Source organism: Agelaius phoeniceus, chromosome 11 (assembly GCF_051311805.1).
Source record: "Agelaius phoeniceus isolate bAgePho1 chromosome 11, bAgePho1.hap1, whole genome shotgun sequence".
Lineage (NCBI taxonomy): Eukaryota > Metazoa > Chordata > Aves > Passeriformes > Icteridae > Agelaius > Agelaius phoeniceus.
Genome location: NC_135275.1, coordinates 15,279,333 through 15,296,044, shown reverse-complemented (window position 1 = coordinate 15,296,044; position 16,712 = coordinate 15,279,333). Strand labels below are relative to the sequence as shown.

The 16,712-nt window shown below is 37.2% G+C and overlaps 1 protein-coding gene across 6 annotated transcripts in view; it reads left to right on the top strand.

The window, feature by feature from the left end:
- The window catches only part of FHIT (fragile histidine triad diadenosine triphosphatase), a 521,930-nt gene that overhangs the window by 164,990 nt on the left and 340,228 nt on the right, over positions 1-16,712 (top strand). The gene's annotated exons all lie outside the window — the stretch shown is intronic.

The following is a 16,712-nucleotide window of genomic DNA, read 5'->3' as shown; positions in this document are numbered from 1 at the left end:
TGACTATCCAACAATTTCAAAATTACTTTGGTGAATATTAATTTTTATTGAAAATCTTTTGTAGTTCTGTCTGACCACAGCCAATATTTCTAAGAAGAGAAACATGAAGTGTCACTTAGTGCCAGTTGGTGACTTTTTAATCCATGGAGTGTATGTGCTTTTTGTTTGAGTTGTGCTGCTCCAGAAAGGAATGAATTTCTATACACTGGCATTGTAATCTAGGACTACACTATCAATGTACTTAAAATCAGTCAGGTATAGAAGTAAGAAAATTCCAACAGTGCCCTAATTTTTTTAAAAAAAGGTTTGCTCAGGCATGTGGTAATTAAACTGTCCATGACCGCATGTAATTACATCATTATGTACACAGTCCTGTTTCTGTAATTTGGATCATTGGAGGGCAAAGTGTCAAAATCTCTCTAATGATGTTTAATTCCATTCTAACATTTCCTAGAGGAATTGCTTTGAGTTTATTTTCAAACCACAAAACTTAGGAAACCTCTTGAAGTTTGTGGGAATTATGTAAGTTACAGCTACTTTTCTGAACTGGTTTGATCATGCCATCACTAGTTTCCATACCTTCTGATCTGTCTCTTTGATTCTAACAAACAGGCAACATTTAGAGTAACCTACTTCTCCCAGATTTTCTCAGTACTTTTAGGAGCCTGAATATGGGTTGAAGTGATTTTATTTTAACATGAATACATTCTTTAATTATTCTAGTTTTTAATTACTTTGCAGAACTTTACCTGTTAGTATGACTTTTTGCAGTGAAGTACAGTATAGGAATAGCCATTGGACTCTTTATTGAAATCTACAAAATAATCTAGTATGGATTTTATTGTTCATGCTGTGCTCTCATTTGCTCCATTTAAAAAATGAGAAGGGTGTATTTTAAGAGCTATAAATATAAATGTGGGCTTTTCCCTCTCAGTTAAGATTTTTTCACTTTGCAGAAATGTTTTCAAAGTAATTATATTCCTAGAATAATAATTCAGAAGGTTTGTGATTAATTACTACTGTTCTGCCATTAAATCTCAAGATATTTAAAGACACTCTTTCTTATCGTTGGATTCATCATATGAAATGAGTAACTGCAAGGTTTTTTAATAAAAGATTTAATCTAGGTTGCTCCTAAGAGTCTGACCATTGAATTCAGAAGGCTTTGAATCAAGATGTAGAATAGGATAAAGAGCTGCACTGAATCTTACTGGATGCGAGGTCAAGTCTCTGGTCTTTCAGCGACCAGATCTGGTGCTGAAATGATTTTTGCCTCTTCCTCCCTCATTTTCTCTGTTTCAGCAATAGTGACACTATAATCACAGCCACTGAAAGCTCCAAGAACTCAGATTACTTTCTGAAATGATGTTGTGGAAGAAGTGGCAGTTTCTCCATGGATGATGGAGTGTGCCTAAAGCAGCAGGAGGGCTAATTAGGCACAATCGAAGCCTCTGTGTCTCTGTTTCTGTATACGAGAGCAGAATAATTGTTCCACTTCCCGCCCATGTTTTTAAAAATGCACTCATTAAAATGTAACCTTTTTGAGACAGACTCTCCCTTATTATGCATGAAGTATAATAAGGGGCTATTTTTAGTCTAAATTAATAGACAAATCAAAAAATATTTCGAGTTTAAAAAAAATGAACAAAATTAGTTAATATCTTAAGCAGACACATGCTTATTCTGGAAACCAGAGAGATATTTTGAAATTTTTATACAAAGGTTTTATTTTTAAAAGTGCATAAAATACCAGTAGCAGTTTGCATTGAGAAGAAAAGTTATCTAATACCAGGTAGTTTGATTCCTTCAAGAACACTGGTAGCTCTCCAGAGGTCTGTCTATAATTGGCCTCTTGGGATGTCTGCTTTGTTTTTTATGTCGTGGACAGGGTGAGCATGATGCCCAATAATTAACTAGCACAAGCCAACAGAGTCATCACGTTTAAAAAAATCTTGATGCTTTTCCCAGGCTTAATAATAGTGTCTGTTTGTTATACTTTGGCTCCTAGGGACACAACCTGGAAATCAGGAGTGCTATTAAACTAATTACAACACAGACCAAAACATGTTCTTGCCCCAAAAGGATGAGAGTGCAGAATATACACAAATTGCATATGGTTCCTTTAATAGTGGTGTGTATGAACAGTAAATGCCATTTGTCCCTGCCCTTTCTATTTATGGAGCTTTGCAGATACAGAGACAAGAACTGAAAGAAAATTACTTTCCCCTACCAGATTTGAGAGGTAGGGACAGACCAGTGCTTATGGAAGGACAATTCATGGTTTGAGTGCCAGGAAAATGAATTCATTTACTAGAACTCAGCATCAAAGTGGACAAGAGACACTGCTGGACAAACAAGGCTTCCCAGATTTCCTTGTAAACATACTATAAAATGTCCTAGCAACTTGTTAGATGAGAGAAGATGGCAGCTTTCAAGTGCCAAGGAATCACTGAAATGCCTGTTGGCTACAGGAAGAAAAATGAGATAGCATGGGCTTTTAAAACTTGGAAAGGTTTCGACTGCCAGGCTTGGAATAATTAAAGAATTTATTTCACAGTGAACATACTAGACACGAGAAGGCAAGAAAGCTTATGAAAACTTTATAAGGAATATTTAGCACAAAATGGGGAGTAGATAAGCCAAGTATCCCAGGAAGAGAATAATTAGAAGAAAGCCAGCAGTCTAAAGACAAACAATTAGAAACTGGCATACATCCAGCTGCTATAAAGTCAGATTATTTTAGGGCAAGAAATATACCACTGTATACTGAAATTACAGTCAGCTTATCTTAAGCAGCAGCTTGTATCCAGGCAGTGTGTGGTATTCCATTCTGAACAAACAGAATATCTCATTGGCAAAAGAATCAAAGATAAATTTGTGTGCAGAGGTGCTACTCATCAGGAATTATGTATTTCAACAGACAGATTCTTCAGGATGCTGATATTGCATGTATTAGGGGGAGAAAGAGAGAATTTTGGGGTTAGACAAACACCATACAGCTACTTCAAGAGTGCATTTTGTAAAAATCTTAAAATGCTCTCGGAGAGAAGATCTTGTTTTCAGCAGTGTTACCTGGCATCAAGTGAGGTCTTGGTGAGGTTTTTGGGGGAGCAGTCAGTAAATTTACACTGTTTCAAACTGTACCTAATGAAATATGTACTCTTAGTGCTTTCATAGAGAAATTCATTATTCACTTGAAGAACAAGTTCAACAACATGAAAGCACCTCTGTCCCTTCCTGTTGCTTCTAAAGAGAGCTTCTGGGGTGATTATTCCAAAGATATTTGGCCTTTGACCTCAGAGTTAGATTGACATGGCTCTTCATACTGTCAAGAAACTTCTTGTATGGCTGTGGGGAAGGTGAGAAGTTATAAGCATGTGGTTTTAGCTGTGTCTTACAGGTAATAAAGGCTAACATGCTGCCCTGGTAGTGTTTCATAAGCTTTTCCCTGATTTATATTATATCAGTTCTTAAAATACAGACATCAATTTATAATATACAGAAGAGTGGCTGAAACAATCAAAACAGGAGTTGCCTAGCAGTGATGGTTTAAAAGAATGGGACAGGTCATTTTGGATTGGAGGAGGCTCAGGAGGCTCAATAATGGTTTACAAATTTCCTAAGAGGCATGGCAGGTTTGAAAAAAAGTGAAAAGCACATATTTTCCTCTCTTCACTTCATGCTGAATATCCATATCCACAGCCTTTCCTCTAGACTTTGACCTGAATGCTTCCTATGGTGTTCCTGGAATTTCTCCTCACACAGCATTTCAGAGCATTAATAAATCCAGACTATGCATTCCCTATTCCCTCCACCCTCCCCCTTGTCCTTCTGTTTCTGTTCTTTGAAGTAACACCAATGACAACATTTTTAACAAAAGGTCTAAAATAGAATTGTTCCAGTGGTATATTTTTCTCTCCCTCCACCTGCTTCTCTAAAAAGCAGTTGCTTCCTGAAAAGCATGTCAGGAGCAACAAGCTGGCTGTCAGGCACCAGCATTGCCTGGCTTTGTTAGTTCTGCAGCCACAGACAGCACATATTGGAAAAGCACATGCCACATCCCCAAACTGCCTTCCCTCAGGGTCAGCTGCAAGCCACTTTTACATATCTGAGCTTGTTTTCAACTTATTTTCCATTCTTGTCATGGTTATTTCTATTTCACATGATATCCTTGCAGGTAATACTTTAATATCTAGTAGACAAATGTGCCATTCTGAGAAATTATTCCTGTATTTAAGAGTGTTTTATTTAAATATGACAATGTTTTCCCAAAATGACAACTCCACAGAGTCCTTTTTGCCAGGTCAATCTTGAATGCTGTAATTGTAATCTCAGCAGCAGGAAACTTGTCCCAATGCAGTCAATGGAAGAATATCTGTCATTCTGTAAATCACTTTAATAATAGGGGCCTTTTCATCTTCAGTAAGTAAAGCCATTATTATTACCAGGAAAATAACATGTCTTATTTGCTGGACACAGCTTGTCATGCTGTGTGAAGTCCAAACACAACTATTGAAGACTGCAAGGCAGAGGAGTGCCATCCTTCCAAGATAACTCAATCTTGTCTGTCTCTCTATAAATACAGAAAACCTAGAACAAGACAGATATTGCAAAGTCAGTCTGGAGTTAGGAAATAGCAGAATTAAAATAATTTTTACAGTTTTCTGGTTCCCAACACAAAACCAACTCTAATTACATCATCAAACTATTTCTTGCTTTCAGATCTCTGCATCTTTCAGTATGCAGAGACAGTGGTGGAAGCTTCAGAAGCAGCTGTTGAGAGTTTTGCTTCCTTGCATGATTGAGTATATGGCCCTGGTTTTTATACACTGTGCTAGGACTAGCTGCAGTATCATTTGCTTTATAGACTTTCCTGTGACACTTATCAAATTGTAGGTACTTCACAGAAGTAGTGAACCTCTGCTCACACTCTGCTGAGAAACCATGTGATGATTTTTATGCTCATTTGTCTTCATAGAGAAACAGCGAGCGTTAACATCAGCTAATTTGGGAAACTCAATCTGAGTCATTGTTTTTCAGAGCTCTGTTTCATGCAAAGTTCATATCTTCCTTTATTTGCAGCTATGAGAAATCTGAACCACACAATTCAATAATTCAATATTATGACAATTCAAAATTGTGACAATTCAGTAATTGCACCACAACATGCAGGGTTTATTTCTAGGTAGGGCACGATCCTCCTATGCCATTCCCTTTCGATGGTCTCTGTCCTTTTCTCTCATGTCACTTGGCTATCTGACCAGATTTTCCCACATTCAGTCCTTTTCTAAGTCTTCACACTTCTTTGTTTTCCTTTCTTCACCTCTTCTTCTCTTGGTCTCTGAGCTCTTAACAGAATGAAGAACCTTAACTGCTTATATTTTTGTGCTGCAAAGTGTACTCTGACCACTTAGTTGAATTCTCCTCCATGGTTTGGGACAGTTTTTAATGGCAGCAGAACCAAGAAGTTCCTCCATGAGAGGTGTGGTGGGGATAATGTACAAGCAGGTGCATCTCATGAGAAATGCGTGAGCAAAAGAAACCAGGGGATGATTTTTAAGAGCAGAGCTGATCCTTTACTTTGGCTCCAGGAGCTGTGAAAGCATCAAACCTCAACAGAGGGAGGCTGTGTGGTGATGTAATTATTTGGCTGAGGGTGTTGGAATGGCAGTCTCCAGCTGGCTTTATTGCACATCCAAATGGAGAGGGATTTTTGGCAGATGCCCAGTGAGCTCCTTCTTCCCAGTGGTTATGCCTAAAGTGCAGGAGGGTAATCAAAGAAAAGGTCACCAAACCTTTATAATAGGTAAAAGAAAGTTATCCACCATAAAGCCCACTGACCAAAACAGCTCCAAAGGTTGGTTAAATGCCATCTGCTTGGAAACAATTGTGTTGGGCATTCAAAGAGGATTTAGCTGGATAATGAGCCACATGCAGAACTGCAGCACATTTTTAACAGCTCTTTGCTGGTTTTTTTTGGTTTTGGGTTTGTTTTTGTGTGGTTTTTTGTTTGTTTTTTTTTTTTTTTATACAATGGAGTTGGTGGGCAATGCTGGTTCCTTTGGGTTTGGGACTGGAAGGGTCTGGATCCATTAATTCAGGGACTACAGTATAAAGAATGCCTGCATTTCCATTGAAGTATCAGGACTGTAAAATTAAATATTTTATTACAGTGTAAAAGCTGGAAATTGGTAGTTTGAGGAACATGACTGAGTCGAGCATTTTAGTATAGGCTTAATGTCATAACCATTAATTTGTTAAAAAGTGATAGATCTTTGTAAGCACAGTTCTGCTGAATGTGTTGTGTAGTACTGTAATTGTACATGCTTCTTTAGAATTGGGATGTGAATCATATTTACCTGCAGAATAAAATAATTTGATTAGTGAATGTATACAAATAGCCCATTTTGCAAAAGAGTCCATACAACAGCAAAGCTTGGATTTAACCTCTTTGTTGCAGAAGGCACATTCTAGTTTGTCAGTGCATATTGGTCAGTAAATCAATCTTCAGTAAAGATCTGCTTAGAATTATTTATTCCTGAGCAAATTCCTGCAGTCACTGTGATATTTTACACAGGATGGGCAGAGCAGGCAGCCAGAGTCACCTGGCAGGGCTTCTGCCAACTTTCACTGTAGCCCTTTGTGAGCTTTCCTGTAAGCTTTGTGTTCATGTGTGTGTGTGTCTGTGGAAAGGAGGGAAAAGAATTTGTGAGAGTGAGTGTCTATGTGCATGGTGAATTTTCAAAACAGTGTACAGAAAATTGGCAGCATTATTTACTAAGGGAAAAATTTCTGGAAAAATATCAGTATGGTGCTTGGTTTTTAGAGTGCACTTCCAAGACCTTGGATTATATCACTTAGGGTTTTGATGGTTGGTTTTTTCCATTTCTAAATGAGAAATGAGGATTAGTTCTAATACTCTTGTTGCTCTGCATATTAGTTATTTAACTCATCACGATACATGGAAAATCTAAAACTTTGATTTTATTTTCTGATTCCATAATTGCAGGAAACAACTCATAGTGGGCATTTAAAAAGTAAGACACTATTTAAAATAAGTCTTAAGTAAAATTGCTGGTCTTGAGTGTCATGAAAATACCTGGTGATGTTACAGGATGATATTGTGGAGATGAGATGTAAAGTTCATTGCTTTGGGAATGATGGGACCAAAGTTCTGCACTTCCCTCTGTCCTTTTCTCAGTGCTGCCTATTTTTGAAGTGACTGTCCAGAAGGCTCTTCTAGGAGCCATTTTGTTAGGCTGTAACCAGGAGATTGCTCTCTGTGTTGTATTTATTTGGTAAGAGAAATGGAACATTAATCAAATATTTTTTGCAGTTGACTGGTCTCCATAGTGGGAATACTGAAGGAATAACTAGGTTTGGGAAGAAATTTAGATGATAAATGAGCTGAATGCTCATATTGTGTCTTCTAGCCCTGTTCTAATCACTGTTCTAAGTGACTGCGTGGTTTTTTAAATCTTAAATGAGGTAGGATTGGTTTTACTCTCTGCAGATGCGATTGTATTTGAGAAGAGCATCTCCATTTATTTCTTACCAATTGCTAGTCACAAATTTTATCTGCTGCTCTAGTTTTGCATATAAACAACTTTGGATTTTCTTTCTATAAAAACACAATAATGTGAAACAACTTTTTGAACTGTATTGTACAAAGAAACAGATCTTTGTGAGGTTTTAAGAGGACAAGTTAAATAAAATGACTTTGTCATGAGGAATTCTGAGACAGTCTTAACTGTATTTACAAAAATTTGTCAGAGGCATTTTTTAGTCCTCATGTTTTAAGTGTCCAAAATGCTGAACTACCACACATTAAAACTTAACTTTTAAAAATAGCTAGTTATTAAATTTGCCTTCATTTGAACAGATGAATAGATGCAAGACAGAAATTAGTTTGCTACTTCTAGAACTTGACTTATCTTCAGAAGATACATGCAGTAACATTTTTCTTCTTTGTGTTTTCTGAGTTAGAGCTTCTCAGTGTAAGTAAATGTGTGTGTTTTTCTCATTACTTGTTTTTCGGGGTGTGAATATATTTATAAACTCTTGTAGCTTCACAACTTTTTCCATAATGGCAGAAAAAACATTGCTACAAAGTAAATCTGTATAAAGCAATATTTTACTTCTTTTGCTTTAATAAGGTTGTGTACACTCTTATTGGAAATCCCTACAGGATAAGTTTGGACTTTGAGTATCTGCAAGCACTGCAGAGCATTTCAGGGAATTTCAGGGAATAGCTCTACAAGAGCTCTGCAAGAGGAACCCAAGTCCCTTTCTTGGGCTAATTACAATCATGATTGAGCTGAAATCCTGCTTAGATAAAGGCTGGAACTATTTCAGCACCTTTGTTTCCTTCTAGAGCTGTTCTGTGCAGCTCAACATACTAAGTAATCATTTAAGGAGAGGGAAGGGGTAAGTTCTTACTCAGTGGAGGACTCCTGGAGTAGCAGTTTGGCTCCAGAGAACGCAGTAGAGCAGCATGAACTGTGAGACTGCCAGCCAAGGGTATGTGATACATCTCCAGGGAGTAAAGAGAGGCAAGTGAACGTGGATTTCTGGGCTTAGGGAAGGGCATTTTAAGTTGGAGCTGCACCACTAAAAGGGAACTGGCTCTACCTTCACATTTTTTGAAGCAGGTTCTTTTCTCTTTGCCTTTCTTATAGGTACCCAGAATAAATATTTGATGTCAGATTGAATTAACCATGTTGTGCTGAACTGAGAAAATGTTGTGCCACTTCATTGCAGTCTGTTGGGGAAAAACAAGATAAATAATGAAATAACTTAATCAAAAGCAGTTTGGGGTTCTTCAGTGTGTTGTTTGCTTGGTGTTTGATTTTTTTTTTACTTTCTAGTTCCAACTTTCAGCCAGAAAACCACTTCTTGCTACTATTCCTCTTGTGGAGTCATGAACTGATTTGTGACCCAGCTCACTTGCAAAGGATCCACTGCAATACTGAAATCCATGATGGTTTCAGAAGCAGTGCCAAAATATTTTTTCAATGCTGTGTATCAGACAGTATTGAAGCCATTAAAAATAAAATAGGGTGAAACTTGTGTATTTTGTATATTGACCATAATAAAATCTGTTGCTATCAGGAAAAAGAAAGGAAAAAATAATGACTTTAATGTATGAGGATGTGCAGTCACTTAGAGTGCTTGAAAAACACTCTCTATATCTTCATTTATCATCATTAGACTACATTTCCAAAAGAGTGAATTTACCTTTATCAAGTTGGGAAAGGAATTTGCCTTCATGCATCCTTACCCATATAAATGAAAATGTTTTATTTTTATGCTTTTGATAAATGCACATGTGCATTACTCTTCATAAAATGTAAATGACAAAATATGGATGCAGTTTTTAAAACTAAAAATAAAATAGGCAGAATTGAAAGTTTTATGTAAAAAGATTAGGGGCAAAGGAAAAAAATCAAAGATTGGACATAGAACACTAAATACAGAATAGCAGTTCGTTCTATGCACTAGAGTTCAGCAGCAGGAAATAATGCATTATAGCTTTCAAATAATTTGTACAGTTTAAGACTATATTTTAAGTAAAATCAGTAGCCAGAGTCTCAGCAGGTATAAATAATGTGCTTCCACTTGCCTTGAGATATTTTTGTCATCTGTTAAAATGGCTGTGGAAGAGGAGAGCTGGTCACAAGCAGAAAGTTTTCCAGTGCAGGGCTGGAAATCTCCAGAGCTGTGCAGCATCTGATGTGTGGCTGCAGACTGGAATTGTTTAACCTACCAGTTTACCCTAAAATCCATCACAGTACAGAAATGTGTCTACAAGAATTGAAAACTCCTTCCTCATACTCTGTGTGTTAAGTTTGGCGCTGAGCAGCAGAAGGTGTTTGTGGTTTGCATGTCAGTCTCTCGTGGGCCTGGCAAGAAGCCACAGGCAAGCTGATGCATCCTGAGCCTCAACAGAAGTGATAAACAATCAAAATAAACCAAAAAGTGCCTCTGTCTGCACAAGCAGCTTCTTCATGCAGAAGGCAACTGATGAGTGCTGACATTTCTCCTCCCTGCGTTTTTGCAGCAGTTCCATTGGTTACAAGCAGGCACAAGCTGTGATAGGTATCGAGTACATTCCTTGTTTTCATGTCCTGGGGATGCCTGTGGGCAAAAGAGAATATTTTCTATTTTTGAGTTTGATTGCTCTTTTGCTGCTTTGGGAATAGGAATTGAAACTGCAAAATGAGGATGCTATTGAGATGAGCAGGTACATCTCTGAAAAAGTGCTGAAAGTTTAAAGGGAGCAGGTTGGGTTCTGTGAATTAGCTGATAATTTTGGTTGTCTTTTATGGATAACAGCAATGGGGTAACTGTATTCTCCTGTTTTTTCTTCATGCCTTTGTAACTAGTTTTCCTTTTTATTGTCTTCCCAGTTTTGTCACCTTTGCTCTCAGTCTGTGACTTTTCTAACTCTGTGATCCATTCAGTAAAATCTCTATTTTTTTCTGAGAGATTTTGATCCCATTTACATTCTACAGAAAGGAGAAATACCCTTTGTTTTCTGTAACATATGTGCCTATAACAAATGGTTTGTTTATTTATCTTGTCCTGTAACACTTATGTGCTCCAGTGACATAAGAGGCAGGTTGTGCCTGCTCTGCAGTAGGGAACTGCTGCTCCTGCCTCATGGAACAGCTCTATTTCATTACCTCTTTTCAGTGTTGAGACAGGGGTTTGGTTGTTTTTTGGTTATTTTTTAAATAGCTCCTTTGTTTGACAGTTCCTGTTCATAGCCAGGTTAATGCCTTGTGTATTTTCTGTGCCTGATATGCACAGGAGTTTCACTCAGGTAAATTAACATACTTGATTTTCCACAGCTGGCAATTCCTCTCCTGTTGGCCCCTCTGAAATCCAGGCTTTGAAGAAAGGACATGGAGGATACACAGTGCCAGTGGCATCTGGGTCTTTTAAAGACTGAGACTGATGCCAGGGAGCAGCAGGTCATCTTCTTCACTTCTCATATTTGTTCATTTTTTTTCCTCCCTCTGCAATGTTTAAAGTCCATTTTATTCTATTTTTCTACCACTTTTTCTTTGTTCTATTTCCTGTAAGGCTGAACCAGCCTGTCCAATAGGTTACAGTAGAGCTTCAGAGTTCCCAAAGCTGCTGTGAGATGAGCTGTGAAAAGCTTCCAGCATTTCCCTGGCTGCCCAAATGAGTCAGGTAGCTCTGATACTCCATGAATGATGACTTTCAGAACTGTGAAAGACAATGAGGGTTCTTTTTCTGAAAATTAAAAATTTTGGCAACATGAATCCATATTTCTGACCATCCTTGTAATTTTTTAAATAATGAGATGTATTTACTAATGAACTGTGCTTTCTTTCTACTAGTTCTGTCCTCCAACTAAATCAGCATGGTTCTTATTAGTCTTTACTTTCTTTGAAAGCAACATCTATATTCTACTTTTTGCCATTTTCCCTTTGTTGTGTCACATCTACAAGTGCATAAACTTGTCACGCTCCCTAATCAAAAGCAAAATTTAAAACCTTTTCATTTAGTGGAATATATAAATTTCTTCTTCTCTCTTTTTAAAAAATTCAAAATATGTCTATTTCAGCTAATATGGAAAAAATTTAGGATTAAAAGGCAACTTTTCTGGCACAACCAATTCTTGCTTGTTTCTGATATGAATTCAAGTTAAATATTGCCCATAAAATTGCTGCCTTGTGTTTCTCTTACAGAGGCATAATAATGATGAAAAAGAGCTTTCTCTATTTCTGTATTACCACTATGGACTGTTTCACATCTGTGTATTTATAGAGACATACCTGCTGTGCAACAATTATTATTTTCATAAACATGAGAATGAAGAGAAGAGTTTGCCATTGTTCTGAATCAGAGATAATGATGGATGCTTGGCAGCTTGTTTTGAAGCAGCAAATGAAGAAGACAAGGACTGCAGATCCCTTGGTCAGGCTGGCCCCTGCGGGAGCCTGAATGGGAATCTGGGGGTAGGATGTGAAATAAAGATTACATTTAGACAGATGACATGATAATTTCACTTCTTCCACTAGAGCTTGAAATTGCATCCTTTTATGTTTCTATGATCCATTATTTCTGAAAGGAACACATGTCTTGGAGCATCCTGCACTGTCACAAAGATCTTGCTGTAGGTGTGAAATGAATCTGTGCAATCTCTGTGTTTACAGACAAACTATAAAATATTTCTTCCCTTTGCTAACTGCGAGCTGTAAGCATGGGGAAAAAAAGTGTTCAGGTTTTGAAAGGAATAGCAAATTTTCTGTAATTGAGATTGCTAATAATAATAATAATGTAATTTTAAATCACAATTCTATATCTTGATGTGATACAAAAAAGGGAAAATTATAAATATCGTGGAGTAAAGATGTTGCCTGTAAGGGATGAGAATGATAACAAGGACAGTGCTGATATAGCTGAGGGACAGAAGTGATTTCAGAGTTGTTAGTAAATATGTGGATATATAATATACTATGAAAAGGGGGAAAATATAAATATTAAGCTGAAAATGACAGTCTGAAGAAAAGAAAAATATTTTGATGACTTTAATATTGGCTGCTGTTAGGAAGTCTAGATGAAATACAAATACATATGGCTTTATAATAGTAGTGTGATTTATTTTGTTTCCTGTGTTATATCCTTGCATATGCAGTTCTTCCAGAAAAATAAAATAACAAAGTGGAAAAAAGATCAAATACAGGTAATGATTTTGAATTTATAGAATAAATTAATTTTGTTTAACTGTTCAGTTTAGCTGGTTTAAAAAATGTATCATTTCAGAAAATAAGAAAATATTTTTCTTTAATACAGCAAAATGAAGTATGACTGTAGCAGCTTTATTCTTTTATCCTTCCTTATAGTCTGTTTTGACCAGTTATTTCATGGCCTGAAAAAGGCAGGAAGAAAGGAAGAACAGACAGTCCTGATTGTGGCTGGGTAGATTCCAGTGGTATAGAGGGGATGGAATACATAAAAGGAGTAAGAAGAGATAAAAATGATTGGATATGACATTTAGGAGACTAAAGGAATGCTGGAATAATCATAAACAATGTAATGGTTGCAAGAAATGAAGTCTTTCATTAGATCAACTTATATTGCTGGGAAAAGAAAAACATATTTTGAGACAGAAGCATGTTTTCAGCTCTTTAGTTGTGGTCCAATTATTCTCACTGTGTCCTGAAAGACTCTGCCTGTCCTTCTCCCTTATTTTTTGCACAGTATCATTCAACTTTCATTTTTTTTCAGAACTTGTCTTCAGTTTCAGGCTTAGGAAGTATGGTGGCTGGCTGGAATAAATATCTCATTACAAGGTGAATTGGCTGCTCAATGCCTGAGTTGATAGATATTTTTTTTATAATCAATTTTGCATGTGATGTCTTAAAGTTCACATGAATGGTTTGAGAAATTTCTTGTCAAATGCAGAAATTTCTTCTATCATTAGAATGAGACAAGAAGTTTTGTGGCCTACTAACCCTAAATGATGCCAATAGTGGAGTTCTAAACCTCTCCTCTCCATATGAGGTACACTTGTATAAAATGCTGCTGGAACATTATACCTTTAGTCTTATTTTAGGCTGTGGCTTCAGTCATATTAATGCATAGTGTCCCACTGTTTGTAAAAAATACAAAGTTTACCTTGATAACAGCAGAATTTGTGTTAGGTATCTCTATTGCACTCAGCACTGAGAAATATCACTTCTTTTGATTTATGTTAGGGAAATCATGCTTGCCAAAGCACAGAATTTTGAATTTGAAATTAGGACATTTTTTGTTTGACTGCCATGACATCTGTTTCAGCTGCTTCAGTGCACATGGCTCTAGTTTATTGCACATTCCCTGGAAACAGTTTTAAATTGCAGGGCAGGTGTGTGTTTTGAGTATTTTAAGTCCCTGCACACATCTGGCACTAGAAAATAGGTCATATACAGGTGGCACTGGTATTTTGGATAAAAGATTTAGACCCCTTTTTTTTTATGGAAGATATTTTTGGTGATGCTTAACGAAGACCTTGTGAGAGGAGACAAGCATGTAAATGAAGTCAACTTTCAGACCTCTGGGATCTGTTACAGCATGAGTTACTCTTAACAGTTAATTAGCTGGGGCTGTTAATCAAGTTTAGCAGGTGTTGAGTAATGAACCGAGGCAGGGCATCTGCTGTGACCCACCTCACTCTAATCTGGTTAGGGAACCTAATGCCAGTTGGAGCCCAGAATGCTTTGTAGTGACATCCAGCATTGCATTTTCCTGATGCTTCCATCAGTGCTGTGACATCAAAGGATGGTGACTTTGCAACAGGAATGCATAAGGAATCAGTCCAAAATTCCCAAAGTGGAAGCTGTCAATGAATATGTTCCTTTTCTTGACTTTGAAAGCATTTCTTTGCTTAAGTTGAATAAGCAGTTGAACTTCTGTCAATGTTTATATCTGTTTGCCTTCCAAAATGTAATGAAATCCATTTTAGACTGCTGTTTAACTAGGATCATATAGAGCACTGTTGTCAAAGTGGTAGGAAATTATAGTTTCAGCATGTCATTTCCAAGACCTCTCTGCAATAAGAACTTTTCAACTTCCTATTATGTATTAGGTGATTTTGCATATTTTAGAATTCCAGGCTTTGCAATCCATTGTCACTGAGTAGCAGCTTCAACACTTTGGCCTTTCTATAAGCTCTTACCTTGACCATTAAGCTGCCTGTTTTTCCCAGCATTCTGTCCACAAAGTGGGCAGTGTCAGCTTGGGGTGTGAGGCCACGTTTGAGCTGGCTGGCAGGACTGATTCTTAGGAGCACCTTGGGGCTCACTTTAGGTCAATCAAATTGTTCAGGGAAGGGGAATCCAGTGCTGCTGAGTATGTTCTCTGTGTGTTGTGTCAGAATACAGAGTAATTTCCTATGTTTTCATTTTTTTTTTAATATCACCTTGCCTCAATTTATTTGCTGTACTCTGTACATTTCTTTCCAACTTTTGCCCAAAAGCAAAAAGTAACTCAAACTTTAATTTCCTTCCTCTTACTAGATTAATCAGAGATGCTTCAAATAGAAATGAAGGCTGAGTCATGTGAATATTGCAATTCTGTGCTTCTAACCAAGTCTGAAGCTTTTAGATCTGTTTTGCCATTAAATGGCAAAACCTGTGTAATGTTGTATCTGTGGCTATTTTGCTCCAGAGCTCTTTTATAATCTACTTTATTTATACTGGTCATTTTGTATCTCTGTGATCAAATTCATAGCAATGTTTCCAGCTATTCACTTTTTCAGCACAGCGTGGGCTTGTGTATCCAATAATTAGCATAATGCATAGAATAAGTGTGTTTCTAGCAAGTGGATAATTCAAAGTTGTAATCAACATTCCTGGCAGAAGCAACAGCAATAGTTCTACTGTTGGCAGTGTTTGACACGTGTCTTTTGATTGGTGTGAGAGATTATGGTGCTCTCATTTATACAGGACTTAAAGTCTCAGATTTTGATTATAGATCCCTGAAATGATCACAGGAATTAGAAAACCCTCTGCAATATTTCCTTGCATGAAAAGTAAAATTCTGATCCAGTGGGCTTGGCAGGCAGTTCCCACTGAGCTCAGGAGATTTAGGTTATCGCCCGGCCAGTCAGGAAAAGCTCAGCAGAATTGATATAATATAAAGCAAAAAGTGAGGTGAGAAACAAGCCCAGAATAACTACATGGGAATTCAGAATGAGGGAGATGAAGATATCACACAGCTACAGAGAGAGCAGGAGGAAAATTGAATATAATCAGAAATTGTGCTAGGAAGAGAAGGAGATCACATAGACTGTGAATTTTAGGTGAGCAGAGTCTGGAGAAGATCTGGAGAGGAATATGGACCAGTTGGTAACCTGGGGATGGGGAGAAAGCATCCCCAGGGCAGCAATGGAGGGGCAGAGTCAGAGCCAGGAAGCCACAGAACCTGTGCCTCGCTGCTCCCTTTTCAGGAGCATTAAACAGCTGTGTTTAATGTCTCATGTGATTTTTTTTCTGCAATGTTGTCAGTATGGAGTTGTGCTTGGCAGTTTAATTAGCTGTAGCCTTTCTATATGTTTTTATTTTATTTAGGATATGTAGTTTTCCCTATTGGAAGCCATTCCTGTCTATTATGTACATTAAAAAGCATGGTAAAATTCATTGGGAAAGCTCTTAATATATGTGCAAAGTAGCCATAATCCAAAATAGCCATATTTCATACATGGATATTTGATATTTCGTTTCCCCTATCCTCAAAAGTATGAAAAGTGATCAGCTCCTATTAAAGACTTATCCAATTTTATTTAAAAATTCTGGTTTGTAGTGCTATGATCTTTAAGACCCTCTGGGAAATTGCATGGAGTTTCATGACAAGAGTGATATTAACCTGTGCCATTATTGCAAGTAACATTTTTTAGAGCTTCTGGATGTGGTTTTCCCTTTCTCTTATTAATTTTGAGACCTTGTTCATCTCTTCTGCATTGGCCTGTGTAACCTTAAGGAGGATTATGGTTCTGCTTAACTGTTTGCCATCTTAAGCCATCTGGATAAAGATGCCTTCCTTTCATTGTGGTAGTAAGACACCTTTAACTTTCAGAGCAAAATTAAATTTTAGCTCTTTGTCTCCCCTCTGGATAAAAAAAAAAAAAAGGTGTCAAAACTTGGGACTTCTCCCTTGATGTTAGTTTTGCCAACATATATACTACTGCCTCTCTAGAC